Source organism: Idiotropiscis lumnitzeri, chromosome 2 (genome assembly GCF_059441095.1).
Source record: "Idiotropiscis lumnitzeri isolate Australia: NSW breed Sydney's pygmy pipehorse chromosome 2, RoL_Ilum_1.0, whole genome shotgun sequence".
NCBI lineage: Eukaryota > Metazoa > Chordata > Actinopteri > Syngnathiformes > Syngnathidae > Idiotropiscis > Idiotropiscis lumnitzeri.
This window is the reverse complement of record NC_142392.1, coordinates 11,384,831-11,411,095: the sequence shown is the minus strand read 5'-3', so window position 1 is coordinate 11,411,095 and position 26,265 is coordinate 11,384,831. Positions and strand designations below refer to the sequence as shown.

At 45.6% G+C, this 26,265-nt stretch overlaps 1 protein-coding gene and 2 long non-coding RNA genes across 3 annotated transcripts in view; all 3 read right to left on the bottom strand.

The window, feature by feature from the left end:
- Positions 1-26,265, bottom strand: part of LOC148341682 (uncharacterized) — a gene marked incomplete at its 5' end in the record, with an annotated part of 46,369 nt that overhangs the window by 17,735 nt on the left and 2,369 nt on the right. The gene's annotated exons all lie outside the window — the stretch shown is intronic.
- LOC148341684 (uncharacterized) lies at positions 17,349-18,521 on the bottom strand. The gene is made up of 2 exons (XR_015842059.1): positions 17,759-18,521; positions 17,349-17,426 (listed from the first exon to the last, which is right to left on the bottom strand). It is a non-coding gene; the product is annotated as an uncharacterized LOC148341684 (long non-coding RNA).
- LOC148341683 (uncharacterized) lies at positions 24,043-24,590 on the bottom strand. Its single transcript, XR_015842157.1, has 2 exons — positions 24,453-24,590; positions 24,043-24,120 (listed from the first exon to the last, which is right to left on the bottom strand). It is a non-coding gene; the product is annotated as an uncharacterized LOC148341683 (long non-coding RNA).

Genomic DNA, 26,265 nt, shown 5'->3' with positions numbered 1-26,265 from the left:
GCTGTGTTTGGCTGGCTCGTATATGTATGGTCCATTGAACAAAACTCAAACTCTTCAAATATGCCCTCCCATACATTTAATATTTCACTTTCTGAATAAATTTCTGACTGGCTAAAACCTCTTTCTAGGTTGAGCTCTATCAAGTGTTTGGGGTTTGTTGCTAAGCAGAATCTCACTTCGGAAAAAAACTATCATTTTGTCAAAAACAGTGAAACCCCGCTACTTCGCGGTTCACCTTTCGCGGGTTCAGTGCTTCGCGGGTCTAAAAAATAATCGGGGGCATTGTAGTTTCGCCGAGCGGCACAAGGGGGCGCTGAAGCGGTTAGACGGCCGGCGTGCGCCGAAGAGGAGAGTGGACGAAGAAGAGAGTAGACGAAGAAGAGCAGGTTCCCCCGGACACAATTGATGGCGACGTTTCGCGCGGTTCGGACCGTATCAGAGCTCCGGCCGGCGTGCGTGGCAGTTAAGCCGTAGATGAGCACCTTCCCCGGGCACGGGCGGTGCCAAGCGGGCCCTAAGTTTAACCGAATGGAAGCTCCCGAGGAGGAGGGCATGCTCGCGTCACAGTAAGCCGAAGAGGAGCACCTTCCGCCCGGGCACCGGCGGAGCGCGAGGCTGTCAGTTATGAATGAATAAATAAATAAATGAAGAATGCCACCTATCATTTCACTGTCATGATCTGTGCCTGTCATGCCGCGTGTTTTTGTTTTTTCAGCTGTGTGGGCATTCCTCCAGCGATCGTCTCGCGCCATGCCGTCAGCTGCTGCGAAACGCGCTGATTACACTGACTATATAATGATTATAATAAATATCTTTGTATCACCACCTTTTTTCCCGGGTCTGCGTTTGGAGAGTCCTGTTCAATCCTCCAGCTCTGCTGGAGGATCATAACATTCACAGGGCACACCGGACGGCGTACCACCAGGTAAAAGTCGAAGTAATTAAATAAATACAAAAAGAAGTAATTGAATAAATACAAAAATAATGGCTGGGGAATAAAAAAATAATAAGTTTTAATAATAATTTTTTTTGTTATAACATGAATTTCACTCTCTCTCTCGCTACCAGTGTGTGTATATATATATATATATATATATAATTTTTTTTTTAAGCATTTTTGAAGGTGTGCTGCTACTTCGCACCTATATATATTTATATATATATATATTTATATATATATATAGAAGTATTTATATACAGTGTTTTTTTTTTTTTTTTTGAAGGTGCGACGCTACTTCGCGGATTTTCAGTTTTCGCGGGTGGTCTCGGTCCCCATTAACCGCGATAACCGGGGGTTCACTGTATACAGTCATAATTCAAATATGTCAACATGAAAGTCAGAGTGAAAGTGTTGTTGCTTAATGCTTATGTGTAGGGATTTTGTCTCTTCAAACCTAATTTTGTTTTAAATTGTATTTAGAAAGATAAATTTTAGTAAAAAGGGGAATGTTGGAACGTACTAGCAGGCTAAAAGTCAATTTGGGGGAAAAAAAACAAAAACGTAAATCATGCAATAAATAGTGACTATGATGCCAGGGCCCCTTTAATTCTGTTTGGTATCCAGATTATAATGGAAGCAAAAAGTACCCACGATGAAACTATCTCGAAATGCAAAAAGAAATACTTGTAAACATATTTCTCGAAAAGGATTTCTATTCTATTAATGACATGTTGCGATGGCCCCCATCAATATGTTCGGGTCCCACAAGAGGTGTTCCATCAGACGCACACAATAGCCTGTGTGTGCTAACTTCAGCTCGCTTCCGGAAACATCTGTGACCATGTCAGGAATGAAATCGGGCATTAGCCGCAGCGTGCTTCCTTTTTAAATGCTTCTTTTATCACTGTTGTGCTGCTAGGAAAGGGAGGTTTACTGCGTCTGACGTAATTTTGTGAAATGCCCCCATGGTCTGGTCCAAATCGGGGTCGCACGCATTGCTCCGTGTGCGGCAGGCACAATTCAAGGTAGCACTGTCGAAACAATATAAGACAAAGTCGCCGCATGAGGTTTGACTTGACCAAACAAAATGTGTGTTTGTCTTTTTGTGTCCTGCAGACGTCAGTGAATACTCTCTCCGTTCTGTGAAAGAGGAGCCAGACTTGACTCACATCAAAAAGGAGGAGGAGGAGGAGATCAACAAGTCACGAGTGAATGTTGTCCCTATAAAGACTGAAGATGAAAACATGGGTGAGGGTGAGGACAACAGAGGGGCGGAGCCGACAAGCAGCAGCTCAAGTCATCACGTGACAACAGAAGGTGATGAAGACCACTGGGGGCCATCACAAGCACATAGTGAGGACACATTATCAGATGCTCTTGACGATGATGATACTAATGATGATGATGGGCATGGCAAAGGTGAAAGGGCATGTCACACTGACAATTGGGTATGTTCTCAGTGTGGGAAATCATCAACTTCAAAGTTGTCTTTAAAACGGCACACAAGAACACACAGTGGAGAAAAAACTTTTTCATGCTCAGTTTGCGGTAAATGCTTCACTCAAAAGTCTCATTTAGTAAGGCACACAAGAACACACAGTGGAGAAAAACCCTTTTCATGCTCAGTTTGTGGCAAAAGCTTCTCTCGAAAGTTTGATGTAACAATCCACACAAGAACACGCAGTGGAGAAAAACCTCTTTCCTGCTCAATTTGCGGTAAATGCTTCACTCAAAAGTCTCTAGTAAGGCACACAAGAACACACAGTGGAGAAAAACCCTTTTCATGCTCAGTTTGTGGCAAATGCTTCTCTCGAAAGTCTCATTTAGTAAGGCACACAAGAACGCACACTGGAGAAAAACCTTTTTCTTGCTCAGTTTGTGGCAAAAGCTTCTCTCGAAAGTTTGAGATAACAATCCACACAAGAACGCACAGTGGAGAAAAACCTTTTTCTTGCTCAGTTTGTGGAAAATGCTTCTCTCAAAAGGCACATTTAACAGAACACGCAAGAACCCATCGTGGAGAAAAACCTTTTTCCTGCTCAGTTTGTAGGAAAAGTTTCACTCAAAAATCAACTTTAACAAGGCACGCAAGAACGCACGGTGGCGAAAAACCCTTTTCCTGCTCAGTTTGTGGAAAGAGTTTCTATCGTAAGTCGTATTTAACGAGCCACACAAGAACACACACTGGAGACAAGCCATTCAGTTGCAGGGTTTGTGCTAAAAAATTATTTTCTAAAAATGGTGCTGAGAGTCACAATTGTGCTGGTGAGAATTGCAGCAATCCTTGAAGCTTAAAAAAAGACAACAAAAAACTGAAGGAACTGACTCTTTGTGGTAAGATGTAAATGTGATTTTGAATAAAATACGATATATTGAATTTTGCAAAGCTTTTTTATTGACATTAAGCCAATGTGATCAGTGTCAGAAGAACCATTGTGTCTGAGTGATGATGAGTTTTTTGTGTGTTTACATCAAACATGTAAATGAAATTAATTGCCTTTGCCTGGAACAACATTTGTTAACATTATGCTTTTCAGTTTTCTTTTTAATCGTACTTAATGGAAAAGGTGTGAGAAGAAACTCTGCTTATGAAATCGTTGCCTTCCACAATCATCAATAAAATCACTTGTTCCACTTGATCAACTGGCTTTCATGACACTGTGTGAAAAGGTGAAAAACTGAACTAGAAGTTGAACTATAAAAAGAACCAGAAAGAGAAACGCAAATAGTCTCAGTTTCTCTCAAAGGTTTTGGAATGTCAGGAGTTGGCAACTTGATGGCGACTGGAATCAGTGCTGGTTTTCTCGCTGTGTTTGGCTGGCTCGTATATGTATGGTTCATTGAACATAACTCAAACTCTTCAAATATGCCCTCACATACATTTAATATTTCACTTTCTGAATAAATTTCTGACTTGCTAAAACCACTTTCTAGATTGAGCTCTATCAAGCGTTTGGGGTTTGTTGCTAAGCAGGATCTCACTTCGGAAAAAACGTATAATTTTGTCAAATATACCAAATATTTTTTTCATGCAATATTATATTTTTTATACATTGGATTACCGTATTTTCGCAGTCATCAGGCGCACTTTAAAGTCCAGAAACTCGTCCAAGAAAGCCAGGGCGCCTTTTGAGGTGGAGCGCCCATTATGTGGACCAAGTGCAACAAGTGCACTGCTGGGCTGACTGCAAACATTTACTGCATGCACACCGCTTATATAGAGAGAGAAGGCGGGCGTGGCTAACGACAGCAGGGGGCGTGAGAGGGGAACGATGGGCGTGAACGACAACAGGCGGATATGAGAGGGGAGATGGGCGTGAATGACAATGCAAAGGCACGCCCCCAGTGCAAAGCAGCCCCAATGCCCCAATATATACCAGGTGCAACACGTTGCTCAGGCAATTAATCAGCAAAAATGGCATCAATGAAGAGACACTCTTACGAAGCACAGTTCAAGCTACAAGCTATCAGCTACGTAAATGTTCATGGGAATCGAGCAGCTGCGAGGGAATTAAAAATCAACGAATCCATGGTTCGCAAGTCAAGAAAACTACACTGAGTTTTCGTGGAAGCAAGGCAAGATGGCCCGTGTTGGAAGACCAGCTCGAGCAATGGATTGCTTCTCACAGAACAGCTGGGAGAAGCGTATCTACCATCACCATTCGACAGAAGGCAGTAACGCTTGCTGGCGAATTGAACATCGAACATTTCCAAGGAGGGGCGTCTTGGTATTTTCGTTTTATGAAACGGCGCCATCTATCCATCCGGGCAAAGACGACCGTCGCGCAGCAACTCCCAGAGGATTACAAGGAGAAGATGGTCGCCTTCCGCTCTTACTGCAGCAAAAAGATTGCCGACAAACGTATCCAGCCCAGCCACATCACCAATATGGACGAGGTGCCGCTGACTTTCGACATCCCGGCGAGCCGCACTGTGGAGAAGAAGGGGCTCAGCACGGTAGCAATCCGCACAACGGGACACGAGAAGTCGGCTTTTACTGTTGTGCTAGCTTGCCATGCTAACGGACAAAAATTGCCACCTATGGTGATTTTTAAGCGGAAGACGCTGCCTAAAGAGAAGTTTCCTGCCGGCGTTATCATCAAGGCCAATCAAAAGGGCTGGATGGACGAGGACAAAATGAGAGAGTGGCTGAGTGAGGTGTACGTAAAGAGACCCGTTGGTTTTTTCCACGCGTCACCGTCGCTGTTGGTCTGTGACTCCATGCGTACCCATCTGACAGCCGCTGTGAAAAACCAAGTCACGCATATGAACTCAGAGCTTGCCATCATCCCGGGAGGCTTGACAAAGGAACTCCAACCACTCGACATTAGTATAAACAGGGCGTTCAAAGTGAAGTTGCGTGCTGCGTGGGAGCGATGGATGGCGGAGTGCGAACACAGCTTCACAAAGACTGGGAGACAGCGAAGAGCAAGTTATGCCACAATTTGCGAGTGGATTGTAGGTGCTTGGACGAACGTGTCTGCTAGCTCTATTGTAAGAGCTTTCGCGAAAGCCGGCATTACATCCGAGGAGCCGCTCAGCAGCGACACAGAATCGGACAATGACGAGAGGGAACCTGGCGTGTTTGTGGGAGAACTTGCCCAACTGTTTGTATCTGATACGGAAGAATCTGATTTTGAAGGATTTGTGGATGACTGATCAATATTAATGTGAGTACCTTGTTAAATAAAATACAACCAAACTCAGTTTTGCTCCTGTTGCCTTTTTAAAAACAGCTAGCCACGCTAGCCATGCTATCTTCTGTTTTAGTGTGCATGCATGTAAACTAAGGTATTGTATGGTAGGCTGGGAGGCGGAATTTTGCTGGGCCTACACTCTTATGCTATTCAGTTGATTTGGGGTGATAGTTTTAGTTTTGATGTAACACCGTGACCGCACATCGTTTGTTGATTAGTGATTTGCTCACACCGGCATTGTGTCGGCATCCCATCTGAGGGGCTGCGCCGCAGCGAGACGGCGAGGCAGACTGATAATGACTCTCGTGTTTAGTGGCGAAGTGTCCAACTGTTTATCTTGGATACAGAAGACAAGGACTTGGTGCATTTTTGGATGAGGACAACTTCAGCACGTTGTTAAAAGCTAAAATAAAGTACCACTGAACTCCCGCTGCCATTTTAAAAACACGCTAGCGTGACTGAGCAGCCAGCGCGACTGCTCGGTTCTGTTAGCGCCCAATGAGACGGCGTGTTCTATCTATGTAACAAATACAGAAATAGCACCCTCCACTGGTACTGCGCCCTTTGACTCGGCGCGTCTTTTGGGTGTGAAAATACGGTAATTTAAATTGGCCAACTTGTAAAATGGAAAAGAAAATTCTAAATTATGCACAAAAAGCATGAACGCGTTGAGCAGAAGAAAAAAAAAAATGAGAAAGCAGTAAGTCTTGTTCCAAACATTAACTTTTCAGGACGAGTTGTGGTAGCAACGGAGGATCACGTGACATAAAAAACAAACATAAAAGTGTGTGTAGAAGGAGTTCTACATCAACATGCGTTTTACTTATTAGGCTGTGATACTGATACAATTAGACTTTAATATCAGAATCAATAAGCAAGGGCGAATTTACACAAACATCAAAACTTTAAACGGGCGCATTATCAGTGATAAAAAAAAAAAGATATTGCCAGACCACTTTTCTGTAAACTCCTTCCTTGGGACGCCTCGGTGACCCCAATTAAATCCATGACCCTTCATAGATAAAGTTGAGGCCCAGTGCCTCTCAGGGCTGTAATTTATGTGGCAGAGAAAGGTCCAACAAGCCTTGGTTATCTTTAAAACAACGGTATCGTCATGGCCATGGAATGGGTCGTGTATGTTGGACTTTGAGAAGATACCTACAAGATTGTATTAACAAAGCCTCTTAACACTACCAAATTATTATTATAAGCCATTTGAGCAGTGATTGCAAAAAATGCTTTTATGACCTTGTTTGGCTGCAGACACACAGGGCTCATGAAATCATTTGCATGTTAATCACAACAATTGGATTTCCGTGTGTTTGAGCAGGCCTCACCGCTGCTTTAATAGTTGAAAATAAAAAAAATAAAATGACATTCCATCACACAACATCCACATTGCACGGCGACTTAATTGTAACAGGGACATTACACTGATAAGGTGCGATGCATTTCAGCCCAGCGTCATTCTGTTTTTCCGCACCAGTAGAAGGCATCACACAAATTGTGGATGCCGCTCCAAAATTAACACCAAAACCATGACTTGACCTTTTTGACATTTTTTCCTTCCTCCCGACTGGAGGAGCTAAGATTGGTGAGACACAGACCAGGTGCGCTTTCAGACTGATAAGAAGTAAAAGTGTCTGAGAACCAAGGTTGCAGGAAGAAATCACACTGACTTTTATGCGATGGGAGTATTAGTAGTGTGATACCAACAGATAACTTGTAAAAGAGAGGAATTGTTAGGATAAGCAGGAAGAGCGTAGGCGGTTGTGAGCTAATAAAAATTTGGGGTTTCCCATCCTGTATGAGCTGTATGGGTACAATGTGGACTGACAGTCAAGATAAATGTTTATGTGTTCTGTCGACATTGGGCAAACAGCGCTTTAAAAAAATCACAGATGAAAGAAAAATTGTGCATAAAGCACGTCTAAATAAGTATTTGTAAATGCAAAATTTTCGGAACAGAAAATGACACGATTATGATTGAATAAAGGCTGGAGCCAAGCCATAATCCCAAAGTCGGCATAGCACAAGAGTGGTAATGAACACACACACACACAGTGGCCGTGTCCAAATTAACAGGCTGCGACCTCCGAAGGCCAGTTCGCAGGCTGGGTCCTCGAAGCCTAAGAAGGCTCCTCCTCATGTAGCCTTATATGGACCGCATAACCCGTGGTGAATTTGGACAAGCTCGATAGCTACGTACAAATAATTAGGCTGCGTCCTTCGATGTCTAATATGGCGGACAGAAGACGTCACTTCCGGTGCGACAAGGACGCTTCCGCCGGTGTCCAAATTCACGCGGCCTCCGAGTACTGGCCTTATAATCTGTCCTCGTTTCCGTGGAAACTCCATGGAAACGGGCCCTGAGTGAAGGCTACGAGCATGCAACCTTAAAAGCCTCGCTCTTCTTCTCCGCCGTTCTACACTCGCAAGATGCAAACTACCGAAGCCACGTGTTCCGCCTCACCCGAGTGCACTTTCAGATGTAAGTATAAGTTCTTTATATGCAATATTAAAACATCACCCATGAGAAATATTGGGCAGCAATGTTTGGATATTTAGCTCCATCTTAAGATAATTTTGTTAGTTGCGAAATCGGCCAAATATAACTAAGGTAGCTCTAAGAACTATTGCATAGGAGGTACGGCTGAAACATTTGAATTGTCTTATTTCTGCATGTTAGCATTATTTTATTTAATCTTTTCCTTATGTTTTAGGGAGCAAGGAGATGACCGCGCTGATCAAGCTGTGCGGGGAGTACGACAGCCTCTTTACAGGGGCCAAGTTCTCCGCAGCCACAGCATGGAGGTAAAAATACAATTACAATCGGGAAAAATATTTGACGGGTTATTGTCTTATTTATTTCCATCCATTTAAACTCAAAATATCAAAAAGAAAACGCATAAGAATGGTGAGACCCACTCTAGCAATTTTATTCCATTCATCAGCCATCTGTGTTTGAATTAGATTTGCGCTAACTGTTTATCCTAGCACAGAATGTGCCCTGTATAAATTCCATGTACCTCCTGCAATGTGCTCCCCAATTACTGATATTAATGAATAATATACGAATCACCCTCCACATTAACATGATAAAACGCACTGAAAAGTTCAAGAACTAATGTACTGAAGTGCATAAATCTGCATGTTACCCATAACACCAGGATTTCTGACTAATGTTTGCATCTTTTTTTACCCTTTTTTTCATCCTTTATTTTTGCATGCATTTTTATTTATTTAATACAGGACCATCGTGAAAAAACTTGAGCTGCAGGGCAAAGTGACGCCCCTGCAGGCAAAAAAAAATGGGATAATTTAAAAATGAAGTATAAAGTATGGAAGTCCACATTTTTTTTCTTGTGTGTGAAAATGAAGATATAATTGTTTTATCTTTTTGCTTCTTTTCAGATAAAGGATTGCAAAAACCCAGGGATTGGCGAAGGGTGGCAGGGAGAGCTACTGCCGATACTTGGCCCTGGTTCGAACTTATGGATGGAGTGCTCGGACAGAGTTCATCACCCCCCCTGTCCTAATTGCCTCATTCCCTGAGGAAAGACCAGGGCCAAGTCAGGCCATCCCTGAAGAAATACCAGGGCCAAGTCGGGCCAGGGTGATGCAAGAGGCGGAGGAGGAGGAGGAAGAAGAAGAAGAAGAAGAAGTAGAAGAAGAAGAAGAGCGAGGCCAACAGCCGGAGCAACGACAGAGAGGGAGAAAGCGAAGGAGAGAGGATGAAATTATCAGACTTTACAGACTCGATTTAGCAATGCGGAGACAGGAATTGGAGAGACAGAGGTTGGCAGAGGAGGGAAGGGCAACTGAGAGGAGGGAGACGAAGGTTTTTCAGTTTAATGAAAAAAATGATTGATCAAAATAAAAATCAATGCTTGGTGTTCAAGACTAAAATTTAGATAACATTCATTTAAAATTAAACAAAAACCGGGATACTTTCAAAACAGATGAACTAGTTTGTATCCCAGTCACACCTTGAGATCAGCTTCTTCAGACAAAAGTGAAAAAGCCCAGGTTTTTGAAAGACCAAAACCTTTACAATAATATGAAGACTCCACCATGTCTGTTTTGTTTACAAACTATTAATTCATTGAAAAACTGGTGGACAAACAAGGCATAAATTAAGTACATTATAATTCACAGTAACTATTCACAGTAAATAAAAAGCATTCCCCAGTTCATAACTGTTGCAGGATAAACCTGAGTGTGTCAGTGCAGTTTTGCCAATTCTCGCCTGAGCAGGGACTCATTTGGAGCATGGATGGAACCTTTCTTCCAGGACCCATGACATGGATGGGGCACGAGCAAGAGTCCTGATCTTCCTCTCGTGACTTGAAGTGGGGCATCATACCAGTTGCAGTGTCCACTACATCATCCATTACGTGGGGGTTTGCAGGGATGGTTGGGGCAATAGATGGCTGCCATGTCACTACAAAAGATGGGATAGATTTATTAACCATTCATTACATTGTATATGAATCTATTTTTCCATCTACTGATATTTTGCCATGTTTGTGTGGCTGTGCTGTTTGATGATTCAGTTAAAGATTATTTTGTGGCATATTTGATGGGATGATTGCTCAAATACCATTGTGCAGTTAAAAGTATTTAAATACCTAAATATACTCGTGGTCCTCTGGTACCTCCTCCAGGGCAGACACCTGAGCAGACAGGTGGTCCCTCCACTGCACTCCAGCGACTGTGTCAGCCACCTCTTCCACAGCAGCCTCCTCTTCCCCTTCGTCCTCCGAGGCCATGAGGTCTCCCACCCCAAGGCAGATGTTGTGGAGGACGGCACAGGCAGCGATGACCTAAAAGAAATAAAAAGGAAATGCTGTATATTAGCTATATTTGATAGTTATTGCACTGAACAGGACATGATTTGATCCTGAATAAAGAGCAACATATTGAAAGTATAAGTGTTGAGGATTCGACCTCTGAACTGGTTATTTGGACTATTGACCACTACAGGGGCTCCGGTAAGAGAGCACAGAGTCTTCAGTAGAACTCAGCACTTTATTCAGCTTCACTGTGCAGATGTGCATAAATGTATACGCACAATTATATATATATAAAGTATCTGAAACAATGAGAGAAAGAAACCCCATCAACATACAGTTGGAATAAACAACTAAATGTTTCTACTATCTAACAGTCAGCAACACTCTCAACACAAGTAAACTGACATATATAGACATTAAAATGTTGTCTTTTCCAGTCTATATTATCTGTACTAGCAAGTTGCCAATGGCTACCTATTGCACAAGTTAGCTAAACACTGTTGACTAACGAATGTAAACATGAGAATAAAACGAGTGTATAAATAATATAAACACACGCATTATTTTACTGAATAAAGCAAGAAGAGTATGCTATCAATATTAATCAGAATGAACTAGAACAAGTACTCACATCGTCATTGACTACTGCACCGCTCTGAGCTGAATGACGAACGAGAACGCTAAACAGGAAACGGAAATACGAAGCGCCCTTCAAAATAAAAGATCCGCCTATCAGAATAAGACAATGAAACGTCACCTATTAAACGACTTGAAGAATTCTTAACAGCCGCCCCCACATTTGCCTAGTAAATGTGAAAACCCCCAGATAATTCTTCAAGAGTCTTTCGCGGTGTCGTCGTCGGGCTGGAGGACAGGAAGTTTGATCAGACGTGAAACTGGTCTCGTATAAGTCTTGCTGTTGACGAGAACATCTGCCGTTCTTACATGTCCATCCTGACTGGTGATTGTCTTGATCACTTTGCCAACAGGCCACTGACCTCTCGGAAGCGTTGGATCAACAATCAGAACAACTGAGTTCACTGTCAAGTTTTCATTTGACGTCCTCCACTTGTGCCGTGTCTGTAGATTTGGCAGATAGTTCCTTGTGAATTGACGCCAAAAATGATCCACCAGTGTTTGACAATGGCGCCATCTTCGTCGGCCGATACTTGCTGGAGCATAGACAGCTTGAGGGAGTGTAGCATCTAGCCGCCCCATGAGAAGAAGATTTGGCGTAACGGGGTCAGGGTCCGCTACATCGGCTGATACATAGCCCAGGGGCTTGGAGTTTAAGATCCCTTCCACTTCCACCAAGATTGTGTAGAAGACATCCTCTGAGACAGATTGAGACCCCACTGCAACTCGAAGACCAGCCTTGATTGAACGCACCTCTCTCTCCCATACGCCTCCAAAGTGAGGGGCATTTGGTGGATTGAACCTGAACTGGATTTGGTAGTCTGCTAACTGCTCCTTCAGTTGGGGTTCCATAGCTGCAAAGGCCTCCCGTAACTCTCGCTCTGCGCCACGGAAGTTGGTACCACAATCAGAAAGCACTTCTTTAGGTCTGCCCCGTCTAGCCATGAAACGGCGAAGAGCAAGAAGAAATGCGTCCACATCCAGGGAGTTCAAAAGTTCTATATGAACTGCTCGTGTGGTGAGACACTTGAAAAGAATGCCCCGACGTTTCTCCGTCCTCCTGCCAATCTTCACAATGTACGGCCCAAAGCAGTCGACCCCTGTTGAGTAAAAGGGGGGCGAGACAAGTCTCAGACGTTGCGGAGGTAAGTCCGCCATCGGTGGAACCTTTGGCCGAGCTCTCCAATGCTGACAGGTTGGACAGTTAAGTTGGTGATATCGGATGGCTTGTCGTCCTCTCAGGATCCAGAATTGTCTTCGTACTTCAGCATAGACTCGTTCCGAGCCCGGGTGTAGCAGACGCTCATCCATGTCTTTGATAAGAAGTTTCACCGCTGGGTGCTTTGGATCAAGCACAATGGGATGAATCTCCCCGACACTTGGATCTCGTACTCTGCGTAATCTACCTCCGACACGGATGAGTAATGATGCTGCATCCCACTCTGGAGAGAGGCTAGCCAACCGACTGTGATCGTGCACAGATTTCTGTGCCCTTAGCGCAGCAACTTCTTCTGGGAAGCTCTGCATTTGACACCTTCTCAAGAGCAAGACCTCAGCCTCCCGATGACTGATAGGTGGGTCATGCCCCATAACCACGGCCGCCCCATGCGCTTGTCTCGTCGCATCCAATAACTCCCTCCAAGAGTTGAACTGTGTGGCGTCAGGGATGTTTTCAGTTGGCTTAGTTGAAACCAAACAGCAAAAGGTGATAGATTTCAGCTCGGATGAACTTTCTTTCGAGGCTTGTACGGGCCTCTTTGGCCAGCACTCCACATCATGGGTGAGGAACTGTGGTCCTTGATTCCAGCGACTGGACTCTGTTAGATCTAGCAAAGATTTTCCCCTAGTTATGTCATCTGCTGGGTTATTCTGACTGTCAACATTGCGCCAAGCCTGACGGTCTGTTAGTTCTTGAATCTCTGATACGCGGGTTCCAACGAACACCTTAAATCGACAGGAGTCCGATTGTAGCCATTCTAGAACGGTAGTTGAGTCAGACCACAGGGTAGTTTGCTGTATGTGGAGCGTCATTTCAGTCTCGAGGAGCTTGGCAAGTTGGGCTCCTGCCAGGGCTGCGCATAGTTCAAGGCGAGGTATCGATTGTTGTCTTTTGGGGGCAACTCTTGACCTAGCCATAACGAAGGATGTGTGAATGATATTCTTTGCTTGGACTGTAAGATAGGCTACTGCTCCATAGGCCCGTTCTGAAGCATCGCAAAAGATATGGAGATTGTACTCCAAATCGTCGTCTTGTAGAGAACTTGGGGAGTAACATCGAGGAAGGAACACGCCGTTGAGATGTTTCAACTCATCTTCCCATGTTTGCCAGGCTTGTCGAAGGTGAAGAGGTAAATCCGGGTCATCCCAGCTTCTTTGTTTAGACCAGAGTTGTTGAATGAGGACTTTGGCGCGGGTAGTATAAGGCACCATAAATCCCAGAGGATCATACTGGCTTGCCAGCACTTGGTAAGCTGCCCTCATTGTCAATGTCGAGTATTCGATGATTCGATACTGGTAGCCGAGAGTATCAGCCGCGCAGTTCCATCTCAAGCCTAGAGTGGGTTCAAGTGGATCGGTGCGGCTCTGGTTTAGCCATTGTTCGGCAGAAGGTGACTTGGCCTTGGTGGGAAGATGGGCTATTACTGCAGGCTGGTTAGTTGCCCACTGTCGGAGATCAAATCCTCCATCGGCCAACAAAGTGCGCAACTGGTCTACTCTCTGTTTTGCGGTCCAGATGTCGGGGAAGCTTTCGAGGCAGTTGTCAACATAAAAGCTCTGCTGAACTGACTGCAGTACCTCGGGATGGCTCTCCTTATAATTGCGAGCATGACGTTGAAGAGCAAATACTGCACAGCAGGGGCTACTTGTCGTGCCGAAGGGTAACACTTGCCATTCATATACATCTGGGGGTTCTTCACAACGCATGTCTCTCCAGAGGAACCGCAAGAGTGGTCTGTCCTCTGGAAGTAAGCGAATTTGGTGAAACATTGCACGGATATCTCCACTCACTGCCACTTGATGCTGCCGAAATCGAATGAGGACACCTACTAAAGATGGACTCAGTGTAGGCCCAGGTAGAAGTTGGTCGTTCATGGAGACTCCTTGATGTCGAAACGAACAGTTGAAAACCAATCGTGGTTTATTGTTATGACACACGAGATGGTGTGGAAGATACCATGCTTCTGCGGACTGGTTTACTTCTTCACGGTTAAGTATTTTTGCATATCCAGCTGCAATAAGCTTGTCGATCTCAGCTGAGTAGATAGTGGCCTTCTCTGCATCCCTTTTCAATCGTTTCTCTGTAGCTCTGAGCTGAGTTATGACTGAATGTGGAGAACTGTTGAGCTTCGGAGCTCCAGTCTTCCTCAATAGAGGTGTTGCATATCGGTTGACTCCTCCAACTTCGAGACGCTGGGTTTTCTTCTCCAGCAGATTCATGGCCTCTTGATCCTCGCGTGAACGGACGACCACTTTCTCGTTCCGAAAAGGTAAGATATCAAGCTGCCATAGCCTTGCAACATTTTGGTACAGAAGATCCTCTGGACTAGTTAATGAAGTGAGAAGGCACTGTTGTGTTGGGGTCTGTCCATCATTACATCCTTGTGCCCCTTGCAGCGCCCAACCGAGGGCAGTTCGAACAGCAATGGGACCACCATTGACGCCTCGACGAATTGGCGCCGTAGCTGTGATTAGATGTACATGATCTGAGCCGAGAAGCAACACTGGGCGTGCGTTACGGAATGATTTCAGGGGTATTCCTTTCAGATGGGAGTAACGTTTCTGAAGCAACTTAACTGGGTAAGTTTGCTCCATCAGATCAAGCCCTGCTGCGGTAAATGCTCCTTGCACATGGTACCTCTTCTGTGGGTTGTCTTGGGGAGAGATTTCAAAGCTAACTGTAACCCCTTGGAGGTGCGTAACATCTGGCCGTACGGTACGCAAAGCTAGAGTCTCTGATTCACCCCTCAATCGGAGATGCTTGACGGCCGATGTTAAGATCATTGTCCGTTGAGCTCCATCATCTAATACTGCAAATGTTTCCAGTGAGTTGGATTTGTGGTGTAACACGACAGGAACTACCTTCAAAAGCACTTGCGCTGTCCTTACAGTAGGCGTCAAATACACACGGCTCTCTGTGGTCCTTGAAGGTGAGCCAGTGAAGCGATATTGAGCAGCGTCGTGAAGCACTTGGAGATGAATACTGCCACAGTCACTACAAGGTTTTTTCAAGTTACAGGACTCAGGTGTGTGACTACGTGCACACTTCCAGCAGCGTTTTCCTTCTGTTATCCACTTGTTTACATCCATTGCAGATTGCTCTCTTATGGTGGGGCAACGACTAATGTAATGTTCTTTACTGTTGCAAAAGAGGCAGTGGATTGTGGGCTGTCTCTTGCCACTGGATGACTTGGACGCGCTAGGTTGCTGGGGCTCAGAGCCATGGTACACAGCTACGCTACGGCCTTTCCTTTTGGATGAAACCTCTTTTCCGTCATTTGTCGGTTTCTCCATCTGATAGCGTTGTACTAATCGACTTGAAAGGCGCTGTTGCTGGGCTTTCCCTTGGAGCCATCCATTCAGGTCTTGCAGGTTATAGGGGTTGAGACTCATGGTGTTGAGCTTCCCTTGTAGCTGAAGATATTCAATGAACCCATCTCTATGGTACCTTGGTAGCTTACTTAGCAAGCGATCGACATGGGAACAGCAGTTTAATTCCATCCCTTTAGGCCCCTCCAAGGAGAGCAGCATGCTGACTAAGAGGTGGACTCTGAGAGCGAAGCTTTGAAAAGTTCGTGCGTCACCAGATTTCACGTCTGACATAGTCAGGATGGCAGCTATTTCACTTTGTGCTAGTTGGTGAGGCTGTCCATACTGTAGCTGTAGGGCTTGCATGGTTGCGGAGTATGGAAATGGATCATGACGGCACGACTGACCAATCATTTGTGCTTCCGGGAGTTCAAGATGCTCCAATAGAACATGGTATTTGTACTTTTCCGTGAGTTCGGGATAGGGCTCCAGCAGATTATCCAAGGCCAACTTGAGGTTAGCAAACTCCCTCTCACTATCTGTAGTGAAATGGGGAATTTTGGGTTTAGGCACGCCATATATTGACCGTGTTTGCAAATCAAAGTCTCGTGGAGTCATAATGTGACTCGTTGGTTGTTGTGGCTGGGCCGCTTGATTGCTGTGACTCACTGCTGGGATTGATGGAACAAATGGTTTGGGTGCAGGCACATAGTTATATGGATTGTGAGACGAAGAAGCCTGCGGTGGAGGATCGCTCAACCGTGCTGAATAGCTAGGATAAGAAGCCATTGGCTGAGACTGCTGCAGGGACTGATGTATGGGGACAAACTCATCCTTTCTGTGAAATTGCTCTGTCATCTGTGGCTGAGATGGGACAGGTGGGATATGGTGTTGCTGGACCACGTTTGGTGACACCATACCAGATGAAATGGCTGAACGAGGAGAGGTGGGAGTTGCTAGAGAAACTGGCTGTATTGTTCGAAACGCAGAATTTTCCATGTTATATGCTGCTGCAGTAGCGTCACCTTTGTGCTTATCCACTCCCTCCGACTTGGAAGTAATGCTTACTGATGTGTCTCCCTCCGCCTGAGCTGTCATGCCAAGCACTGGTAGTGGAGGGTGGACGTGTGAAGGGAGCTGAAGCGAGGACTGTATCTGTGGCGGCTGTGCCCTAGTCTTTGTCATGTTGTGGTCATCATCTTCCTCTTCTCTTGTGAGGAACGCATTAATGTGTTCCAATAGCTCTTGGCGGCGACGTTGCTTTGCTTCATACTGGACGAGTTTGTTAGTGAGTTGTGTAATTTCCATCCTATCCTCCCTCTCACTCCTGGACATGGATTCAACAAGTCGTCTTAGTGCTGTGGTGCTTAGTGGGTCACCTGAACTGGGACTAGGTGTAGCTCTACTGTGGGCAGAGTAAACACTCACATCTGCTCTTCCACCATCTGCTGCGGTCGCTGCTCCTCTCTGCTCCTCTTGAACCCTCTCGTTGGGTTGGGAGGAAAGTGCAGACCTTTGTGGATGGTAGGAAACGATGTAGTCCTCGAGATGCTTAGGTGTATGCAGTTGTCTCTCATGTTGCTGTTGCACATCAGGACGAGGGTGAGATGGCGAGTCCTCCGCTGAAGACATGTCTTGTAGGAGTCAATTTATCCGGCTCGAAGGACCGTTGTTGAGGATTCGACCTCTGAACTGGTTATTTGGACTATTGACCACTACAGGGGCTCCGGTAAGAGAGCACAGAGTCTTCAGTAGAACTCAGCACTTTATTCAGCTTCACTGTGCAGATGTGCATAAATGTATACGCACAATTATATATATATAAAGTATCTGAAACAATGAGAGAAAGAAACCCCATCAACATACAGTTGGAATAAACAACTAAATGTTTCTACTATCTAACAGTCAGCAACACTCTCAACACAAGTAAACTGACATATATAGACATTAAAATGTTGTCTTTTCCAGTCTATATTATCTGTACTAGCAAGTTGCCAATGGCTACCTATTGCACAAGTTAGCTAAACACTGTTGACTAACGAATGTAAACATGAGAATAAAACGAGTGTATAAATAATATAAACACACGCATTATTTTACTGAATAAAGCAAGAAGAGTATGCTATCAATATTAATCAGAATGAACTAGAACAAGTACTCACATCGTCATTGACTACTGCACCGCTCTGAGCTGAATGACGAACGAGAACGCTAAACAGGAAACGGAAATACGAAGCGCCCTTCAAAATAAAAGATCCGCCTATCAGAATAAGACAATGAAACGTCACCTATTAAACGACTTGAAGAATTCTTAACAGCCGCCCCCACATTTGCCTAGTAAATGTGAAAACCCCCAGATAATTCTTCAAGAGTCTTTCGCGGTGTCGTCGTCGGGCTGGAGGACAGGAAGTTTGATCAGACGTGAAACTGGTCTCGTATAAGTCTTGCTGTTGACGAGAACATCTGCCGTTCTTACATGTCCATCCTGACTGGTGATTGTCTTGATCACTTTGCCAACAGGCCACTGACCTCTCGGAAGCGTTGGATCAACAATCAGAACAACTGAGTTCACTGTCAAGTTTTCATTTGACGTCCTCCACTTGTGCCGTGTCTGTAGATTTGGCAGATAGTTCCTTGTGAATTGACGCCAAAAATGATCCACCAGTGTTTGACAATGGCGCCATCTTCGTCGGCCGATACTTGCTGGAGCATAGACAGCTTGAGGGAGTGTAGCATCTAGCCGCCCCATGAGAAGAAGATTTGGCGTAACGGGGTCAGGGTCCGCTACATCGGCTGATACATAGCCCAGGGGCTTGGAGTTTAAGATCCCTTCCACTTCCACCAAGATTGTGTAGAAGACATCCTCTGAGACAGATTGAGACCCCACTGCAACTCGAAGACCAGCCTTGATTGAACGCACCTCTCTCTCCCATACGCCTCCAAAGTGAGGGGCATTTGGTGGATTGAACCTGAACTGGATTTGGTAGTCTGCTAACTGCTCCTTCAGTTGGGGTTCCATAGCTGCAAAGGCCTCCCGTAACTCTCGCTCTGCGCCACGGAAGTTGGTACCACAATCAGAAAGCACTTCTTTAGGTCTGCCCCGTCTAGCCATGAAACGGCGAAGAGCAAGAAGAAATGCGTCCACATCCAGGGAGTTCAAAAGTTCTATATGAACTGCTCGTGTGGTGAGACACTTGAAAAGACAGCCCCAACGTTTCTCCGTCCTCCTGCCAATCTTCACAATGTACGGCCCAAAGCAGTCGACCCCTGTTGAGTAAAAGGGGGGCGAGACAAGTCTCAGACGTTGCGGAGGTAAGTCCGCCATCGGTGGAACCTTTGGCCGAGCTCTCCAATGCTGACAGGTTGGACAGTTAAGTTGGTGATATCGGATGGCTTGTCGTCCTCTCAGGATCCAGAATTGTCTTCGTACTTCAGCATAGACTCGTTCCGAGCCCGGGTGTAGCAGACGCTCATCCATGTCTTTGATAAGAAGTTTCACCGCTGGGTGCTTTGGATCAAGCACAATGGGATGAATCTCCCCGACACTTGGATCTCGTACTCTGCGTAATCTACCTCCGACACGGATGAGTAATGATGCTGCATCCCACTCTGGAGAGAGGCTAGCCAACCGACTGTGATCGTGCACAGATTTCTGTGCCCTTAGCGCAGCAACTTCTTCTGGGAAGCTCTGCATTTGACACCTTCTCAAGAGCAAGACCTCAGCCTCCCGATGACTGATAGGTGGGTCATGCCCCATAACCACGGCCGCCCCATGCGCTTGTCTCGTCGCATCCAATAACTCCCTCCAAGAGTTGAACTGTGTGGCGTCAGGGATGTTTTCAGTTGGCTTAGTTGAAACCAAACAGCAAAAGGTGATAGATTTCAGCTCGGATGAACTTTCTTTCGAGGCTTGTACGGGCCTCTTTGGCCAGCACTCCACATCATGGGTGAGGAACTGTGGTCCTTGATTCCAGCGACTGGACTCTGTTAGATCTAGCAAAGATTTTCCCCTAGTTATGTCATCTGCTGGGTTATTCTGACTGTCAACATTGCGCCAAGCCTGACGGTCTGTTAGTTCTTGAATCTCTGATACGCGGGTTCCAACGAACACCTTAAATCGACAGGAGTCCGATTGTAGCCATTCTAGAACGGTAGTTGAGTCAGACCACAGGGTAGTTTGCTGTATGTGGAGCGTCATTTCAGTCTCGAGGAGCTTGGCAAGTTGGGCTCCTGCCAGGGCTGCGCATAGTTCAAGGCGAGGTATCGATTGTTGTCTTTTGGGGGCAACTCTTGACCTAGCCATAACGAAGGATGTGTGAATGATATTCTTTGCTTGGACTGTAAGATAGGCTACTGCTCCATAGGCCCGTTCTGAAGCAACGCAAAAGATATGGAGATTGTACTCCAAATCGTCGTCTTGTAGAGAACTTGGGGAGTAACATCGAGGAAGGAACACGCCGTTGAGATGTTTCAACTCATCTTCCCATGTTTGCCAGGCTTGTCGAAGGTGAAGAGGTAAATCCGGGTCATCCCAGCTTCTTTGTTTAGACCAGAGTTGTTGAATGAGGACTTTGGCGCGGGTAGTATAAGGCACCATAAATCCCAGAGGATCATACTGGCTTGCCAGCACTTGGTAAGCTGCCCTCATTGTCAATGTCGAGTATTCGATGATTCGATACTGGTAGCCGAGAGTATCAGCCGCGCAGTTCCATCTCAAGCCTAGAGTGGGTTCAAGTGGATCGGTGCGGCTCTGGTTTAGCCATTGTTCGGCAGAAGGTGACTTGGCCTTGGTGGGAAGATGGGCTATTACTGCAGGCTGGTTAGTTGCCCACTGTCGGAGATCAAATCCTCCATCGGCCAACAAAGTGCGCAACTGGTCTACTCTCTGTTTTGCGGTCCAGATGTCGGGGAAGCTTTCGAGGCAGTTGTCAACATAAAAGCTCTGCTGAACTGACTGCAGTACCTCGGGATGGCTCTCCTTATAATTGCGAGCATGACGTTGAAGAGCAAATACTGCACAGCAGGGGCTACTTGTCGTGCCGAAGGGTAACACTTGCCATTCATATACATCTGGGGGTTCTTCACAACGCATGTCTCTCCAGAGGAACCGCAAGAGTGGTCTGTCCTCTGGAAGTAAGCGAATTTGGTGAAACATTGCACGGATATCTCCACTCACTGCCACTTGATGCTGCCGAAATCGAATGAGGACACCTACTAAAGATGGACTCAGTGTAGGCCCAGGTAGAAGTTGGTCGTTCATGGAGACTCCTTGATGTCGAAACGAACAGTTGAAAACCAATCGTGGTTTATTGTTATGACACACGAGATGGTGTGGAAGATACCATGCTTCTGCGGACTGGTTTACTTCTTCACGGTTAAGTATTTTTGCATATCCAGCTGCAATAAGCTTGTCGATCTCAGCTGAGTAGATAGTGGCCTTCTCTGCATCCCTTTTCAATCGTTTCTCTGTAGCTCTGAGCTGAGTTATGACTGAATGTGGAGAACTGTTGAGCTTCGGAGCTCCAGTCTTCCTCAATAGAGGTGTTGCATATCGGTTGACTCCTCCAACTTCGAGACGCTGGGTTTTCTTCTCCAGCAGATTCATGGCCTCTTGATCCTCGCGTGAACGGACGACCACTTTCTCGTTCCGAAAAGGTAAGATATCAAGCTGCCATAGCCTTGCAACATTTTGGTACAGAAGATCCTCTGGACTAGTTAATGAAGTGAGAAGGCACTGTTGTGTTGGGGTCTGTCCATCATTACATCCTTGTGCCCCTTGCAGCGCCCAACCGAGGGCAGTTCGAACAGCAATGGGACCACCATTGACGCCTCGACGAATTGGCGCCGTAGCTGTGATTAGATGTACATGATCTGAGCCGAGAAGCAACACTGGGCGTGCGTTACGGAATGATTTCAGGGGTATTCCTTTCAGATGGGAGTAACGTTTCTGAAGCAACTTAACTGGGTAAGTTTGCTCCATCAGATCAAGCCCTGCTGCGGTAAATGCTCCTTGCACATGGTACCTCTTCTGTGGGTTGTCTTGGGGAGAGATTTCAAAGCTAACTGTAACCCCTTGGAGGTGCGTAACATCTGGCCGTACGGTACGCAAAGCTAGAGTCTCTGATTCACCCCTCAATCGGAGATGCTTGACGGCCGATGTTAAGATCATTGTCCGTTGAGCTCCATCATCTAATACTGCAAATGTTTCCAGTGAGTTGGATTTGTGGTGTAACACGACAGGAACTACCTTCAAAAGCACTTGCGCTGTCCTTACAGTAGGCGTCAAATACACACGGCTCTCTGTGGTCCTTGAAGGTGAGCCAGTGAAGCGATATTGAGCAGCGTCGTGAAGCACTTGGAGATGAATACTGCCACAGTCACTACAAGGTTTTTTCAAGTTACAGGACTCAGGTGTGTGACTACGTGCACACTTCCAGCAGCGTTTTCCTTCTGTTATCCACTTGTTTACATCCATTGCAGATTGCTCTCTTATGGTGGGGCAACGACTAATGTAATGTTCTTTACTGTTGCAAAAGAGGCAGTGGATTGTGGGCTGTCTCTTGCCACTGGATGACTTGGACGCGCTAGGTTGCTGGGGCTCAGAGCCATGGTACACAGCTACGCTACGGCCTTTCCTTTTGGATGAAACCTCTTTTCCGTCATTTGTCGGTTTCTCCATCTGATAGCGTTGTACTAATCGACTTGAAAGGCGCTGTTGCTGGGCTTTCCCTTGGAGCCATCCATTCAGGTCTTGCAGGTTATAGGGGTTGAGACTCATGGTGTTGAGCTTCCCTTGTAGCTGAAGATATTCAATGAACCCATCTCTATGGTACCTTGGTAGCTTACTTAGCAAGCGATCGACATGGGAACAGCAGTTTAATTCCATCCCTTTAGGCCCCTCCAAGGAGAGCAGCATGCTGACTAAGAGGTGGACTCTGAGAGCGAAGCTTTGAAAAGTTCGTGCGTCACCAGATTTCACGTCTGACATAGTCAGGATGGCAGCTATTTCACTTTGTGCTAGTTGGTGAGGCTGTCCATACTGTAGCTGTAGGGCTTGCATGGTTGCGGAGTATGGAAATGGATCATGACGGCACGACTGACCAATCATTTGTGCTTCCGGGAGTTCAAGATGCTCCAATAGAACATGGTATTTGTACTTTTCCGTGAGTTCGGGATAGGGCTCCAGCAGATTATCCAAGGCCAACTTGAGGTTAGCAAACTCCCTCTCACTATCTGTAGTGAAATGGGGAATTTTGGGTTTAGGCACGCCATATATTGACCGTGTTTGCAAATCAAAGTCTCGTGGAGTCATAATCTGACTCGTTGGTTGTTGTGGCTGGGCCGCTTGATTGCTGTGACTCACTGCTGGGATTGATGGAACAAATGGTTTGGGTGCAGGCACATAGTTATATGGATTGTGAGACGAAGAAGCCTGCGGTGGAGGATCGCTCAACCGTGCTGAATAGCTAGGATAAGAAGCCATTGGCTGAGACTGCTGCAGGGACTGATGTATGGGGACAAACTCATCCTTTCTGTGAAATTGCTCTGTCATCTGTGGCTGAGATGGGACAGGTGGGATATGGTGTTGCTGGACCACGTTTGGTGACACCATACCAGATGAAATGGCTGAACGAGGAGAGGTGGGAGTTGCTAGAGAAACTGGCTGTATTGTTCGAAACGCAGAATTTTCCATGTTATATGCTGCTGCAGTAGCGTCACCTTTGTGCTTATCCACTCCCTCCGACTTGGAAGTAATGCTTACTGATGTGTCTCCCTCCGCCTGAGCTGTCATGCCAAGCACTGGTAGTGGAGGGTGGACGTGTGAAGGGAGCTGAAGCGAGGACTGTATCTGTGGCGGCTGTGCCCTAGTCTTTGTCATGTTGTGGTCATCATCTTCCTCTTCTCTTGTGAGGAACGCATTAATGTGTTCCAATAGCTCTTGGCGGCGACGTTGCTTTGCTTCATACTGGACGAGTTTGTTAGTGAGTTGTGTAATTTCCATCCTATCCTCCCTCTCACTCCTGGACATGGATTCAACAAGTCGTCTTAGTGCTGTGGTGCTTAGTGGGTCACCTGAACTGGGACTAGGTGTAGCTCTACTGTGGGCAGAGTAAACACTCACATCTGCTCTTCCACCATCTGCTGCGGTCGCTGCTCCTCTCTGCTCCTCTTGAACCCTCTCGTTGGGTTGGGAGGAAAGTGCAGACCTTTGTGGATGGTAGGAAACGATGTAGTCCTCGAGATGCTTAGGTGTATGCAGTTGTCTCTCATGTCGCTGTTGCACATCAGGACGAGGGTGAGATGGCGAGTCCTCCGCTGAAGACATGTCTTGTAGGAGTCAATTTATCCGGCTCGAAGGACCGTTGTTGAGGATTCGACCTCTGAACTGGTTATTTGGACTATTGACCACTACAGGGGCTCCGGTAAGAGAGCACAGAGTCTTCAGTAGAACTCAGCACTTTATTCAGCTTCACTGTGCAGATGTGCATAAATGTATACGCACAATTATATATATATAAAGTATCTGAAACAATGAGAGAAAGAAACCCCATCAACATACAGTTGGAATAAACAACTAAATGTTTCTACTATCTAACAGTCAGCAACACTCTCAACACAAGTAAACTGACATATATAGACATTAAAATGTTGTCTTTTCCAGTCTATATTATCTGTACTAGCAAGTTGCCAATGGCTACCTATTGCACAAGTTAGCTAAACACTGTTGACTAACGAATGTAAACATGAGAATAAAACGAGTGTATAAATAATATAAACACACGCATTATTTTACTGAATAAAGCAAGAAGAGTATGCTATCAATATTAATCAGAATGAACTAGAACAAGTACTCACATCGTCATTGACTACTGCACCGCTCTGAGCTGAATGACGAACGAGAACGCTAAACAGGAAACGGAAATACGAAGCGCCCTTCAAAATAAAAGATCCGCCTATCAGAATAAGACAATGAAACGTCACCTATTAAACGACTTGAAGAATTCTTAACAATAAGTATCAATTATACTTTTTTTTTTTATTTACTTACATGTGTTGCAAAGGTGTGGTGCACCTCCAGGGCGTGGAAAAAGATGGCCCGGAATCTCACCTTCATCATTCCAAAGTGAATGTCACTACAAAAGATGAGATAGATTTATTAACCATTCATTACATTGTATTTGAATCTATTTTTCCATCTTCTGATATTTTGCCATGTTTGTGTGGCTGTGCTCAATAATTGTGCTGTCAATTATTGAGCGTGCCTTGGAATGATGAACGTTGAAGCGCCGGGCCCCCACGCCCTGCACCGGCCGCTTGTAAGGAGTGATGAGGGGGAGTGGTCGCTGGAGGCACGGATACCCTCCATCTGCCAAGATGAAGTGCCCTGGAGGAGGATACAGCCCTCTTTGGTAAAGAGGGCTGTGCCGGAGGACCCTGGAGTCGTGGACTGATCCAGGCCAACCCAAGAATATGTCCAGAAAGCGACCCTGATGGTCACACACAGCTTGCATGATTATGCTGCTGAAAAGCTTGCGGTTCTTGTAGTCATGACCATCAGGGCCACTTGGAGGCTTGATTCGGACATGACAACCATCTATTGCTCCAGCAGCTCTTGCAAATGCATGGTGTCTCGCCAGCCCTGCAAATCCCTGGGTCACTGCCTGAAGGTCTCCTGCAGTGTTGGGGAAGTGGATGACTCTGTGGCGAAGAGCCACCACTTCCCCAGTGACCCGGTGGATGATGTAGTGGACGGTGAACCGCGGCATCCCAAATGCTCGTGCCACCACCCGATATGATGCCCCACTCGCCAGCCAGAAGAGAAAGACAAGGACCTCTATCTCGACACCCCATCCATGTCGTCGGTCTTGGTCCAGGAGGTTCAGCAACACTCTGAATAAGTCCCTGCTCAGGCGAAAGTCTGTTTGGAGATCCTCTCCATTGAAAAAACAATCCAACACTGGCACACCCAGGTTTATCCTGCAGTATGGACTTCTTGGCTGTTAATGTTTTGAATAAAAAAAAACAAAACATGAACGCATTAATTATTGTACTTGTTTCGTTTGCTTGCATCATTCCTACAGTATCACCAACTTAATTTTAATAACTCTGGCCCTAAACTCTCTAGTGGTATTCTGGTGTTTTGCCATATGTACAAACTAATCACGGGGACAATAAAGCCGTCACAAGTATCTAAATTCATAAAAACTCTTTCAGAATGTATATAATTACATCATTTCCATTCGATATTTGTTCTATTATGAAGTTAACACATGTACTATTGAAGTTGTACTACTGATGTTTTTAGCTCATCTGTAACCATCACGTTATAACCCTATTGACCTGTCAATGTTGGTAATAGTGTGAAAATGCTGATAGACGGATTTAGAACTTACTTCATTCCTTCGATAAAGGACAACTCTGCGATGGGAAAGCGTGATCCTCCTCTCCTCAAGAACAAAATGGAAATAAACCAAAAAGTGAAATAAAATGAAGAAAAGTTCGGGTTCCATCGTTTAAAATTAAATGATACAAATGTTTTGCTAAGCCGATGCCTTCGGTCTGGCGCTCGTCGCAGATTATCCATTGATTATCCAAGCCGTTCATAAATCCACCACAAATACGTATCACCTGCGTCGAACAGAGGAGCAAAGTACATGGGGGCGTAACG